Source organism: Coloeus monedula (assembly GCF_965178545.1).
Source record: "Coloeus monedula genome assembly, contig: HAP1_SCAFFOLD_67, whole genome shotgun sequence".
Taxonomy (NCBI): Eukaryota; Metazoa; Chordata; class Aves; order Passeriformes; family Corvidae; genus Coloeus; species Coloeus monedula.
In genome coordinates this window covers 498,932-512,567 of record NW_028120824.1, presented here as the reverse complement: position 1 = coordinate 512,567, position 13,636 = coordinate 498,932, and the positions used below count along the sequence as shown (strand labels likewise).

At 52.1% G+C, this 13,636-nt stretch overlaps 1 pseudogene across 1 annotated transcript in view; it reads left to right on the top strand.

Annotated features, from left to right (window-relative positions):
* The window catches only part of LOC309585540 (epidermal growth factor receptor kinase substrate 8-like protein 2), a 70,329-nt pseudogene that overhangs the window by 39,463 nt on the left and 17,230 nt on the right, over nt 1–13,636 (top strand). The window contains exons 2-5 of the transcript in view: nt 6,425–6,499; nt 7,161–7,309; nt 7,455–7,581; nt 7,936–8,051. The product of the transcript in view is annotated as an epidermal growth factor receptor kinase substrate 8-like protein 2 (transcript). The remainder of the gene's footprint in view (nt 1–6,424; nt 6,500–7,160; nt 7,310–7,454; nt 7,582–7,935; nt 8,052–13,636) is intronic.

Sequence of the window (13,636 nt, the reverse complement as noted above, 5' to 3'; positions counted from 1 at the left end):
GTAGGAACCGAGAGTGCCGAGAATATTTCTCGGTTTCCATCTCGCCCGATCCATCTGTTACGGCGCAAGGCAGAGGCAGGTCCCTACCTCCCGAGCCTGGGGTCCTCCCATCAGATGAGCCATGCGCGCGGCCAGGGGCGGTCCCGGAGCTTCCATCGGGCCCTCCCGCTATCCCCACGCGGCCCGGGTTCGCGGCCGCTTCCGCGTTTGAACGGCGGCGCCTGCTGCTGACGTCATCACTCCCGCCGCTTCCATCCCGGCCTTACTTCCGCCTTCGGGAGCCCTCGCTTCCACGCCTGCGCGGCGCGGCATCGGCCGCCCCTCCTCAGTGCCGGTTACCCCGGCAACGCCGCTCGCGGCTCGAGCCGCTCCTGGCCCGGCCCCGGCCCTGCCCGGGACGTCAGCCCCGGCCCCGCTGCCAGCCCAGCCCCGGCCCCGCTGCCAGCCCAGCCCCGGCCCCGCTGCCAGCCCCGCCCCGCTCCCGCTTCCAGCCCCGCCTCCGCTGCCAGCCCAGCCCCGCTCCCGCTGCCAGCCCAGCCCCGCTCCCGCTTCCAGCCCCGCCCCCGCTTCCAACCCAGCCCCGGCCCCGCTGCCAGCCCAGCCCCGGCCCCGCTGCCAGCCCAGCCCCGCCCCCGCTTCCAGCCCCGCCCCGGCCCCGCTTCCAACCCAGCCCCGGCCCCGCTTCCAGCCCAGCCCCGGCCCCGCTGCCAGCCCAGCCCCGGCCCCGCTTCCAGCCCAGCCCCGGCCCCGCTTCCAGCCCCGCCCCGGCCCCGCTTCCAACCCAGCCCCGGCCCCGCTTCCAACCCAGCCCCGGCCCCGCTTCCAGCCCAGCCCCGGCCCCGCTGCCAGCCCAGCCCCGGCCCCGCTTCCAACCCAGCCCCGCCCCCGCTTCCAGCCCCGCCCCGGCCCCGCTTCCAACCCAGCCCCGGCCCCGCTTCCAGCCCAGCCCCGGCCCCGCTGCCAGCCCAGCCCCGGCCCCGCTGCCAGCCCCGCCCCGGCCCCGCTTCCAACCCAGCCCCGGCCCCGCTTCCAACCCAGCCCCGGCCCCGCTTCCAGCCCAGCCCCGGCCCCGCTTCCAGCCCAGCCCCGGCCCCGCTTCCAACCCAGCCCCGGCCCCGCTGCCAGCCCAGCCCCGGCCCCGCTTCCAGCCCAGCCCCGGCCCCGCTTCCAGCCCAGCCCCGGCCCCGCTGCCAGCCCCGCCCCGGCCCCGCTTCCAGCCCCGCCCCGGCCCCGCTTCCAGCCCAGCCCCGGCCCCGCTGCCCGGCACCAGCGCTTCCCAGGCCAGCCCGGTCCCGCCCACGGTCCCGGCCGCCCGCCCGGCACCTCCAGCCACACACGGACGCTTCAGCTGCCACGCCGATACGACCGATAAGCACAGCACCTCCAGCCAGCAGTGCAATTCGTTCGGCTACTGCAGTTCCATCCTAGGAGCTTTCGGCAGCTACACCTCCTACCAGCTCTGTGTCCACACAGCCCCCGTCTGCACCGCAGCCACAGCCGTGGACACACAGCAGAGACATTTCAACAGCTGCCGTGTCACCACGGCATGTACCCCCTATCATCACTCTGATAACACCACTCAGAGGATTATCACAACAATCACACGATGCTGAACCATGTTTCCCGTGCCATTTCAGCGAAACAAATACGATTTTATCTCCAGAACAGAAAGAGGACTTTCTCAACTATACGTGGACACCTCTTCCATCACAACAGGACCAAGCACGTGTTATTAATAGTGACGTCTCGCATCGAGACATTCCATTTCATGCACATTCTTCTCGAACTTCTCAGGGACATTCAGCTGATTTTATGGGACTTTTTCATCCTCAAATGCCTGCTCAACACTTCAGTGAGAAGCATATAGTGACCAGCACAGCTTCAGAAAGCATTCCTCTATCTTCCCAAGCTTCATCTCCTTTTTTTACAACAACCAATACAACTCCAACTTCTCATATGCCTTCTTCACAGCTTCGAAATCCACAACAGGCATCTGATCCCTCATTTTTCCACCGTCGCTTTCAGCTTTCGGATGACTTTGTTCGTCACCTTTATTTCCGACTCAGAGAACGTGCAGATTATCTGCCTCCAGAGGTTGCAGCACTGGGTCCCCACCCCTCACCCATCCCGCATGCTGGCAGTACCCTACCCAGATCCACTGCACCCTCTCCTCCAGTGGCCAGATCACAGCCACCTGCGATGGCAGGTTCAGCCACTCCTCGTTTATTTCCTTACAGTGCACAGCCGCAAATACCGACCCCTATTCCTCATCCAGGAGGGGGAGAAGAACATGGAATAATAATAAAATAAGAATTTTAAAGTTGTTTATTTTATATTAATTTTTTTTAATTTTATGAGAGAACTACATACCCCATGACATTTGAGTTTCAATTATTAATTCAGTTAAGGTTCTCTTTAAAGTTTGTTTCATCCTCTCTACCCGTCCTGAACTCTGTGGGTGCCATGGGATATGTAGTTCTCTCATAAAAAAAAAAAAAAAAAAAAAATCAACAACTTTAAAATTCTTATCCCTTAGACCCTATGTTTCCCACCCAGCATGAAGCATACTTGCTTTCTTCTGTGTTAATGAGTTCTTTTGAATTTATAAATACTTGTATTAGCGGTGATGGCGCCCGCCCGCGGAGTGATCCGCCGGAGGGACTATTTGTGATGCGCTCCTGCCCGCGGAGGGATCAGCGCTGATGCCGCCCCGCCCGCCCAGCTGCTCTCGCTGCCTTTTCCCGCTCTCCCCTCTGCTCCCAGCGCTTCTCCTGCAAAGGGCGCGGCTTTTCCTGGGCTCTTTTCCTGCCGGGCTGCAGCGAGCGCTCCCCTCAAGGAGCAGGGGCAGCTTTGCTCGCGGCGGCAGCGATTCAACAGAGCAGGCCCGGAACAATTCCTGCTTAGCCGGGCTTTGAGCACATTCCTGAGCCAGCACCAGCAGCAGCGAGTGAGGCAGCGGCACATGAAGGAGGCTGCGGCTCTGGCCAGGCTGGGGAGGGGCTCCTCTGTAATAGAAGAACATGGAGAGACAAACCAGAAAGGGCAGGAAAAAAAGAAAAAGCCAAGACAAACTAAACTTTTTTTAAAAAATAATCTGGATCCAGAGGGACTTCTGGCTGGAGAACTTCCTGGGGAGCAATCCTGCCCCTCTGGGAGGCAATGCCAGGGCAACTCCAGCTGAAACCTGCACACAAACACCACAAAGATTTCAGATATTTGCAGGAAGCATCCACTTAGCAACTGCTGGTTAATAATTTATTCCCTTTCCCATTAAATGGTACATTCAGTCCACAAGACTTCAACACCTTTCTGGTAGTTTTATTTACAGTCTGCAGCGTGTTCTGTAAAACACAGGAGTGCTCACAGACACACACGCACAAACATTTAAAGAAGTACAGTTTATTCCAAAGGAAGTCTACGCACTACTTTTTCCATAAAAATTATTAAAAATACTTTAGTTACTGTATTCTACCTAAACCAAGATACTTGAGAATTCTTCCACAAGTGATGCCCCCTCCCCACAAAGGGCACTCCGACAAGAAGAAATTCAGGAGACTGCATCACCAAATAAAATCCTAATGGCAACTGCTTCAATGCACCAGAAGAACAACGAATTCCCACTCTGCATCCAGCAATCCCTGCTCTGCAGCCTGTCTGCATCTGCTTTTGTAGGGCTTGTGGGGCTTTTGCATTCACTTCCTTCTCCAGGGCAGTTCCCACAAACAAAGAATGACTGAATTTCTGCAGACTGTCACTCGGCAATCCTGCATTTCACACATGCAAAGGGAAACACTTTCCTTTGAGCCCTTTATTTCAAGGAGTCTCTTTTTTACTGAGCATCCAGTGAGAACAGTGCCCAGTTGTGGCTGTTATTATTTCTCTGCTTTTGCTGCGTGGCAATATTGAGCTGGAGCTCTGCAGAACACCCACTGCAGCCCTTGTCTCACTGGGGCACACCGAATTGACAAAAAAAAGGCACAAAGATGAAACTCCTAAAGCAGCAGCAGCCCCAAGTCACTGAGCTGCTGCTTCCCACCACCAACACTCTGTGTCTCAGCAAACACTTCCAACGCACGAGCCAAGGCCACAGGGGAGTGAAAAGCCCAGAGCCTGCGGGCAGGACAAGCACTCCATTGATCAGTAACAAACCAACACAGCTCAGCTGGATGGTGCACTTAAGACTGGACCTGGAAGCATCAGGAAAAGCCATTGGAACACAAGCTCAGCAGCACAGAATCCATTTGGCACCAGCTGATGAGATGGGAGGCTCTGTGTGGGACACGTTGTGCATTCAGCTTCAACAATGCCACAGCTCCACAGCAGCGCTGAAAAACTTCTGCTTTTAACAGTTGGAGAGGATTTTCTCAATGGAAGTGAAGCTGTCATTAACAGAGGAACAGCACACGATGCACAACATAACCTGCAATAAAAAGCTTTTGCTTTCCAGCATGTAAGCATCCAGGTTACTGGACTTCAGCTCATGGAAACGAATCTGATGATAGATTTTTTTTTAATTTTTCTTGGAACTAAAAAAGTAAAATCTTCCATAAAAGGATAAAGCACAAAAATACTCTCTCAGTACGTCTCAGGAAGCCATTTAATACCTTCCATGTCCTAGGAACAACTAGGCAAAACACTTGGAAAGTGTGAGCAGTAGAAATGTTGACCATTGAATGTTTGGCAGCCGTGTGCTCCAGCCCCTGGGAGGGGCTTGTCCCCCACTCCACACCAGTCCTGCAGCTCCCCAGCTATTTCTTCTTCTTCTTCTTCGGGGGCTCATCCTCAGAGCTGCTGCTGCTGCTGCTGCTGCTGCTGCTGCTGCTGCTGCTGGAGGAGCTCGGATCCGAGTCGAAGTCGGAGGAGGAGGAAGAGCTGCTGGAGGAGGAGGAGGAGGGGGAGGAGGAGGAGGAGAAGCTGCCCTCACTGTCACTGTCCTCGGAGGAGGTAGAGGAGTCCTGGCTGTCAGAGGAGTCGCTGGCTGAGCTGTCACTGCTGCTGCTGCTGCTGGAACTGGTCACACTTTTGGACCTGGGAGAGAACAAAGAGCTGAGCACAGCCCTGCCAGAGCCCATGGCACCGTGTTCTCTGCTCTGCTGTAATTATCCAAAGATCAATTTGTTGCCTTGAAAATTTCCAGGCCTCACCACCTAAGATGAATTCCTGTGCCCTCCCTCCCTTTCCCACTCCTGGATGAGTGGATTTTGGCCATTTGAGCAACGGCAGAGTGGCCCCAGGGCATGACATAGGCCAGCAGGACTGCAGAGAGGGGCAGAGAGGGAAAGCTGGCCAGGATCTCGTTCCCAGCCCTGAGCAGGGGCTTTACTGGCCTGACTGTCCTGTACTACCTGAGCTCTGGGGACAATGAACCAGGCTCAGTCCCTGCCTCACCACTGCAGCAGGAATTCTGTCAGTTGTGACCAAACTTGTCCAGCGAACACATCCTACAAGCTCCTTCCTGGGCAGTTATTAATAAGGAAAACCAAGAGACTGTAAACAACCTTAAAGCAGGATACCAAGCTCCAGCCTTTTCTTTGAGAAGCAAATATGGCTAATTTGTGCCTGCTCAGGATCAGAAGGAGCAGCTGATCTCCTGGCAAGAGCCCAGGGTGGAGCACGCAGCAGAGCTGGGACACTGTGGTGGGGTCCTGCCACGTTCCTCACCATGGGGCTGCCGAGTCCCTGGGAAGTGCCCGTTCACTGGGTCACCCTGCTGCCAGCAGTTGTTTCGCACTTCCCACTCCACATTAATGTTTCATCTCCGGCATTTCAAATGCTTTGCATTTCGGTAGGAGCGGGGAGCCTGTCTCCCATGGCAACAGTGCCAGGAGTCCAGGACAGGAGAAGGAGCTGAATGGGAGCACAAACTGGAGAGGTTTCTCACCACAGCTCAGCTGATTGCTGTTACTGAAACCCAGTTCTTGCAGTAAATCAATCCCAAGTGTTTGCTCCTCCATTCTGCCACAGCTCACCTCAAATACCACTGGATTTGGAGCCTTTCAGTGGCCAGGGCAGCTCCAGGTGCCCCAGGCAAGACCTTGGTGGAGACTTTCCCTTGTCAGCAGTTTGCCAGGGGACCCTCAGAACACCTATCCTGTTGTTTCCATCCATGGAACTAGTGGGATTCTCAACCCTGCAAGAGGCAGAAGCACCAACAATCCTGGCCCTTCCTCACTAGGACTTTCAAAATAAGCCAAGGTCTTCTGTGTCTGTTCAAATTAGCTTTAAAGGCACTGATTTAACAGAGAGGGTATTCCCCCCCTCCTGAAATTCATTGGGAATTAGAAATGGACACAAAATAAAAATGAATGATTCCTACTCCTCCATCCCTTACTGTTCTCATCAGTCCACAACACTTGCCCCATGTGACAGAAAAGAGAAGGCACACTCAGGTTAGGGTTAAACTGTGTTTACGTTCTCTTTTCAGGCCAAACTAAGGAAGCACATCCAAAACCCCCGTGCTTCAGAGTTGGTGCATTTCCTCTTCGGGCCGCTGGAACTGGTAAATCTTATTCCCAGGTCTCACTGGGAACTCCTTTTATTTCTAGTTCACACTTACAAGTAGATAGATTGTGCAACAGGGTTGGAAAACTGCTCATACCTGGCCACAGCTTTCTCAGGAACTTCCAGAAGCGATGCCGGTTGTTCCTGGCCTCTGATCCGGTTTGAAGCTTGAAGTAAATACAGGAATCCCAGCAAATATGAATCCTTCCACCGGGTCAATAAGGCATTACTGTGAACAAAAGGGGCAGCCAGCTGGAATCCCCACTGGGAATCTGTCTGGTCTCACCTTCAGGCAAATACGGCTCGGTATTTGCACTGAAAATGCTTGGAAGCAGAAATCCCAACTTGGAAAAGGAGCCACAAAGGAATAGCAAGATACTTTCCATTTTTTGAAGTGTCAGCTTCTGACACTTCACTCGTCTGTAACAACAGCTCATTTGTAGATCAGCTCTTCCTTTGACTCCAATCCAAAAAAATCTCATGTTCCCTTGAACTGTCCAGTCTCCTTCAAAGACTTAGGTTGATGTTTCTTGCAGTGACTGTGCTGATCCAAGGATCAGCTTTGTCTTCGCTTCCTGCTCATCTGTGTGTCCCTGGTTTGACATTTTGACCGTTTCCTGCAAGTTCTCTCCTCTTTGTGTGGTTTGTGTGTGACCCAGATCATCAACAGCTGCGGTGGCCCCGAGCTGGCCCCGTCTGTCCTCAGCCCACTGCTTTCTAAAGACACCACCGATTTCCTGAGAGGACACCTGACACCCAAAGAGATAAACCTCTGGGATTCCCTGGGGGAGACATGGACCAGATCCAGGTAAGGACAGAGCTGCCATCTCCCCAGGCTCCCCACGCAGACGGGATGCTTGGATTCCCTGATGCTCCTGCTTCTTCTTTCAGGGGATGCCCTGAAAGACACATTCTTCGTGAATGTCACCTCATATTCCCATTTTCTGTCCTAGAGCCGAGTGGCCCCGAGACACGAACATCCCCACCTACATCCCCAAATTCCACAACGGCTGGGAACCACCCACAGAAATCTTCCGTGGAGCTCCCTGGGAAATAGACATTGGACACTTGCAAGAGGAAGGTTAGTCCTGTGTCCCTGTCTCTTCACTCTCCCTCCCCCTTTTCCGGAGAAATGGAGCTGCAGGGGTAGTGGTGGCGTGCAACAAGTAGTTGGCTCAAAACTCAGTTGGATCTGGTTGCCCCAGTTAAATACAGAAAGCAAATGAGGCTGGAAAAGGGCAGCAATAATGAGCCTCTCCCAATCCAAGGCAACAGCACCCTACAGCGTAACTGAGCTCCAGGGACACAGGCTTCCCTGGAGAACACCTTGACCAAAATCTGCCAGACCATGACTCATCTACCACTATCCCTCTCCTTTTCTCCGATCAGCTTTCCCCTTTCCTGGTAACACTGACTCCATGTCTGCCTTTCCAGCTCTCCTCAGCCAATGGATATCCTTACTGGAACTCCTCACTCAAGCGTGGCCAGACGGCTGAGCAGACACAGGTCGGGGATGCCTTCAAACAGAACATCACTCCACATGGAAATAGGTGATGGATCCGCACGCCCGGAGCTTTGGCTCCCGCCTCGGAACCTCATGAACGCACACGGACACGTACAGTGACACTGGGACGTTTGGGCATCCTGGAGACAACTCCCTGCCACTGTTAATAACCACCAAGGGAAGACAAAGATCAGCTGAGGGGTTATTCCCATAAGCACTGTCTGCTGTTTAACCCCCAGCAGCTCTGCAAGGAAAGGAATCGCAGGTGTTTTCCACGCAGGAGGCAAAAATATTGACTGACTTCATCAGTCCATCCATAGGTCTTGTTTCCCAACATCAGCCCAGCAAAGTGACCTTAAGGATCAGGTGCCAAAGATGCTGCACTGCGCTTTGGCTCTCCATGTGTGTAGAGATGCTGGAATCATGGAATCACAGAAGGGATTGGGTGGGAAGGGACCTTAAAGATTATCCCGTTCCAACCCCCTGCCATGGCCAGAGACACCTTTCACTATCCCAGGTTGCTTCAAGCTCTGTCCAGCCTGGCCTTGGACACTGCCAGGGATCCAGGGGCAGCCACAGCTTCTCTGGGCAACCTGTGCCAGGGCCTCAGCACCTTCACAGGGAAGGATTTCTTCCCAATATCCCATCTAAACCCACCCTCTGGCAGCGGGAAGCCATTCCTCCTTGTCCTTTCACTCCAGGCTCTTCAAGTCCCTCTCCAGCTCTCTTGGGGCGCCTTTAGGCACTGGAAAAGGCTCTAAGGGCTCTCCAGAGCCTCCTCTTCTCCAGGCTGAACATTCCCAGCCCTCCCAGCCCGTCTGTGTAATGCTCTAGCTCTTGGAGCACTTCCTGGCCCTTCCTGGCCTCCTCTGGACTCCCTTGAGGATCTCTCCATCCATCCCAAAGTCACCCCAGCTTGCACAGACAGAAGCTGCCTACAGGAGGAATCTGCCTACAGGAGGAATCTGCCCTAAGGGAAGGGCACACACAAACCTCACCCTGTTGGAAACACAGGGCCGGGGAAGAGCAGCCCGACCTCCCAGCGCTGCTGGAAAACATTTTAGCTGAGGAAGGAGCTTTGTTTCACTGGAGACAGCAGCTCCCCCTTGGCTTTAGACAAAACCAAAGGCAAACCCACTGTTTAGGGGCTGAATAGAACAGTGTATTTCAGTCCTGCCCACCTCTCCCCCAGGGAACTGACAGGGCGCTGGGTTCAGACAACTCTTCTTAATGAGACAGAATTCTAGAAAATGGGGGAAAACCCGTCCCCTTTCTTCAGAAGTCTTGGGAAGGTCACTTCCAAAGCCAGAACAAACAAGGCCACCCCTTTGCCTTTGGTTTTTCCCCAAGGGAAAGATGGCTCTTCCACCTTCTAACAGCCCTGACTCATTTCCCATCACCGGTTACTCCGTGGTACAAAACCTTCATCAAAGTACTTTTAGTTCAGAGTTTAGAAGCCCCATCTGCTTCCTTGTTTACATGAGCTCACACCTTGGAAACTGTCACATCTCGGAGCGCAACCAAACTCTTCTCAAACTCCACGCGAATCCTCTGCCGTGATTTGACACATCACTTTACAGGGATTTGACTCAAAGTTTTCAGCTGACCATCCACTTTGCTGATGCCAGTTCGAGTCTGGGAAAAAACCCTCAAGCCAGACTGTTTTTCCATGCTTTTCTGTTCTAATCTAAAGGATTTATAAGCTTTACTACAAGAGTTCAAATCCACAGGCAAGTACCTTAAATCAAATTATATCAGCAAAATAACTCTTCTTCTCATTCACCCCATCACTGATTCTGGTAGGAACATCAGGTGGTAGAGATGCAGTGTGGAGCAGGGAAAGAATTAGGAGCACTTTCAAAGATCTGTCTATTGACTGACAAAAGATCACACATAACCAACTTATGCTTTGCAAAGCAGGATAAAAATACTCAGGCCCATCCAAACTACTTCTTACGCTAGATGTGGCTGATCAATAGCCTGGCTGAAAAATGGACAAGCCACTGTAACAAGAAATACAAGTTTGGAAAAGGAAAAAGAAAAGTCCTGAAACCACAGAACTCCTGAAGCTTGGCTCGCTCCACTCTAATGTGCTCCTCCTGACACTTGCAGCAACTGGCTTCTCTCTTGCTGTTCCGAGAGGAACTCTATTTTGTATAGGGATGTAGACGTGTCTGCATTTAGACACCATCCTCAATACAAACCTCCTCCATTGCTTTTTTCTGACTGGAGATCCTTGCTACTGGATACGATGGTGCTGTTTATTGGGAAGGGTTGCTCTGATGCCGATCACAGCACAGCACAGCAGGAGCTCCCTTTTTGCTCCCTTGGGCTACTCCAATTCCTCTTGGGTGATCTCTGAAATACTCTTTATCAGCTGAGGGCTGACAAAACACACAATGTCTGATTAATCACCCTTCTCTTCTCCAGCCATGACACAAGAGCTGGGTGCACTCAGAAAACAGTTTTCTGAACCATCCTATATAATAACAATCAATGCCTTGTAATTTCTGCCATCTAGATGAGGTCGCCATTGAACAGCTCCGTGTCCCAAGTGCTACCCAGCAGGGAGGGAAGAAGAGGAAGACAGGATCACAGCAGCCACTGATCAGTCATTCACAGGCATCATCACAAAGAAAGAGGAGAGAGTCAGGAATTTCACAGGCTACTCTGTTTCAGCAGCGCATCTCATCCTCCTCTTTTTAGATCTCTACTGATCACTACCTTCCAGTCCCTTCACAGTGCTCTCCTAATCCACATGAGTAACTAAGATGCAGAATAAGAGGGGAAATTTCTTCTGACCTCCAGTCACCTGAGAATCAAGCAGATAAGAGAAAACCTCCGCCCTACTCTAAGGAAGGTGTTTCATAAACTCACCTGTAGCTAAAGCTATTCAGAAAGCCCACACTACCAGATGCAGAGTAGTAAAGAGCCTCTTAATTTGCTGACCCTGGAGAAAAGGCAGCTTTAAACAAACTCTGCTACTCCCACTCTCTCTCCTTAGAACTTCAGGTTGAGATGCCTAGGACCAACTAAAGAAAAAAGTCATTTCATTCATGCCCTGGTCAAGCATTTCACACCCCCTTGTCCCTCCCAATCTATCAGCCAGTCAAACACAGAAAAAGCAAGAGACCCGTGGTAGGCTTCCAGTGGAAATACTGGCAAAATCTTCTTGGACTGCATTATTTGAAGGACCTGAGGTCAACTCACTGACTGGGAAAGACTTTTACTGCTCCACTTAGCCTACCAGCTCAGCTCAGCTCAGCAGCCTCCCAGCTACCTTTAGCTGCATAAGCACATGACCTGCAACCAGAAAGGCGTGAATCTTCCTTAGGAAGGAAACAGACACGGGGAATGAAGAGTGGAGATTAGTCCACACTCTTAGGAACAGGCAACACCAACCAAACACTCTGTGGCAATAGCATGTGTCTAGAAGCTCTCTACCTTCCAGTCCACCTCAAGGCTTTGGGACTTGTGCTGACTTGCACAAAGGAACCCACTCCACCCTGCAGCAGTGGGCTCCTTCTTTCCAGCCTGGATGGAGACATGTCCTGTATTTTGCAAGCATGTCCAGGTGTTCAGAATGGAACATGCTGATCATGATTAGCACCTTAAGGCACACAGCTCTTCCTTTCTCAAAGTATGCTTTGTGAAATTATAGGCAGTGCTATCCCCACCTTTCCAAACAAATTACCCTCCTTCTAATTGCACTTGCCTTCAAAATACTGCCACTTCTTCATTTCAGACTATGCTTCCCTCAGAAGGATGCACAAAAGGTTAGAGTAGCTGCAAGCACCTGCACCTGCAATTTTCAAGTAACTGCGTCTTCAGAAAGGCTTCTGACAACAGGCCATTCTCTGGACATGAACACGGCAACGCTGAGGCAAGATAAATGACTTCGCTACATCTTACAGCCCAGATGTTTAAGGCCAGAGAAGACACCACCAGGTTGTCCTGATACTTCTGCTCATCCTCTCTGGTAGGGGCTGTACAGAGAACAACACAGTTTTAAATTCTAACTCAGTTTGTGCTTCACTGATGAAGGAAGCAGGAAGAAAGGGAAAGGGACTTCGCTTTGGAGCAAATGGGAATTTTCTTGTGGATTTCAGTGTCCAGGATTTAAACCAGTAAGGGATTTTCTTCAGTAAATCCAAAGGACAATTGGCTACAGAAACTCGTATCTTGACACTATTGATAAGCGCTGACAGTTCTCTGGCTGTGACTTATTTTATTCAAACCTGCTTTCTCCAAATGCACATCTGACAGCAGGACTTGCTCCATTCAGCCTGCAGCAGTTCCACAGGAAAGATGTTGTGAAATTGGCCACACATCTTCGCAACGCTTCCACTTCAACATTTTTCCCACTATGTTCAAATGTATTTGTCAGCTTCCTAAGGAGTGCAGTGTCCATAACATAGGAGACAAGACTTTCATGCAAAAATTGAAAGACCTTGAACTGCAGTGGCAGGAGGAACTCTGGTGTAATACCAGTGCCAGATGGCATGGGTGTGAAAAGCACATTCACATCGATACTGACAGGCTTAGGAGAGACACAGAGCAGGGTGAGCTATTCCCAAAGAAGGTGAATTGACAGTGCAAAGGAGAGTTAATACCAACCAGCTGCTCAGTTACTTTATCAGAGCTGCCCCTGTTTTCAAGGCCTGAAAGAACAGCTCAGTGCCAGAAAGACATCCAGATCATTTGGCTATGCTTGCTCTTATGGAGCACTGTTTTCAATTTCCATCCTAGTGGGGTTGCATACTACTGACCAGTTAAAATCAGCACCTGAGCTGCACAGCAGTATTTCAGTGGCAACACTGGACAGCTGTAGGTTCTGCCCTTCCCCTCTCCCAGCATGCTCCTCAGACACACAGCACACTTGCACCAAAACTCACAGCCACACCCACAGTTTAACCACCTGCAATAGTTTTGGCCCTGGCCAATCTAGCCCTGGGTGCATTGTGCAGCAAGAAGCCATGGGGGCCGTGCTTCTCCCTGACTCCAAGCATTGCTCCAGAGGCCACACAAGCTGTGCGGTCAGGCCGTAAGGCTCAATGGCACACAGAGATCAAGTCCTACCCACTGAGAGCACATGTCCTTGTGGAAGGGGCTGATGAGCGCTGGAGCAAGGGAAAGGGCAGGTCTCTGCAGCTGGGGGCAGAGGAGAGGGGAACAAAGTGGGTGTGTGTGTTTGGGGAGAAGGGAGCAGGGAGGGTGTTCTCCTCCTTCCACAAGCTGGGCCAAAGGGGCTGTGGTGGGAGCAGTGCCTGCCCAGCAGAGGAAGCAAAAGGCAGGGACCCCAGCGAGCACAGTTCCCTCTCAGTGGAACAGCGAGTTCTGCTGTTGGCAGCGATCCTCCTCTAGGAGGTTCCTGCCTGCTCTCCTCACATGGAGCTGCTTGTTCCTGTCCCTTCAGAGGCCTTCCCTCTCTGACGTGGGCCACAGCAGCTTTCTTTCCCATGCTCTGAATGAGGAGGGGCAGGTTTGAAGCAGCACTGGGAGGATTAATTAATATTTTAGCTGTTTCAACCATCATGACTTCTGGTTGCATTCATGAGACAAAATTAATCCCCTGCTCTAGTGAGTTGCAGAAGTGCAATACCGAGATGTGACTGCTGGACACAATCACCG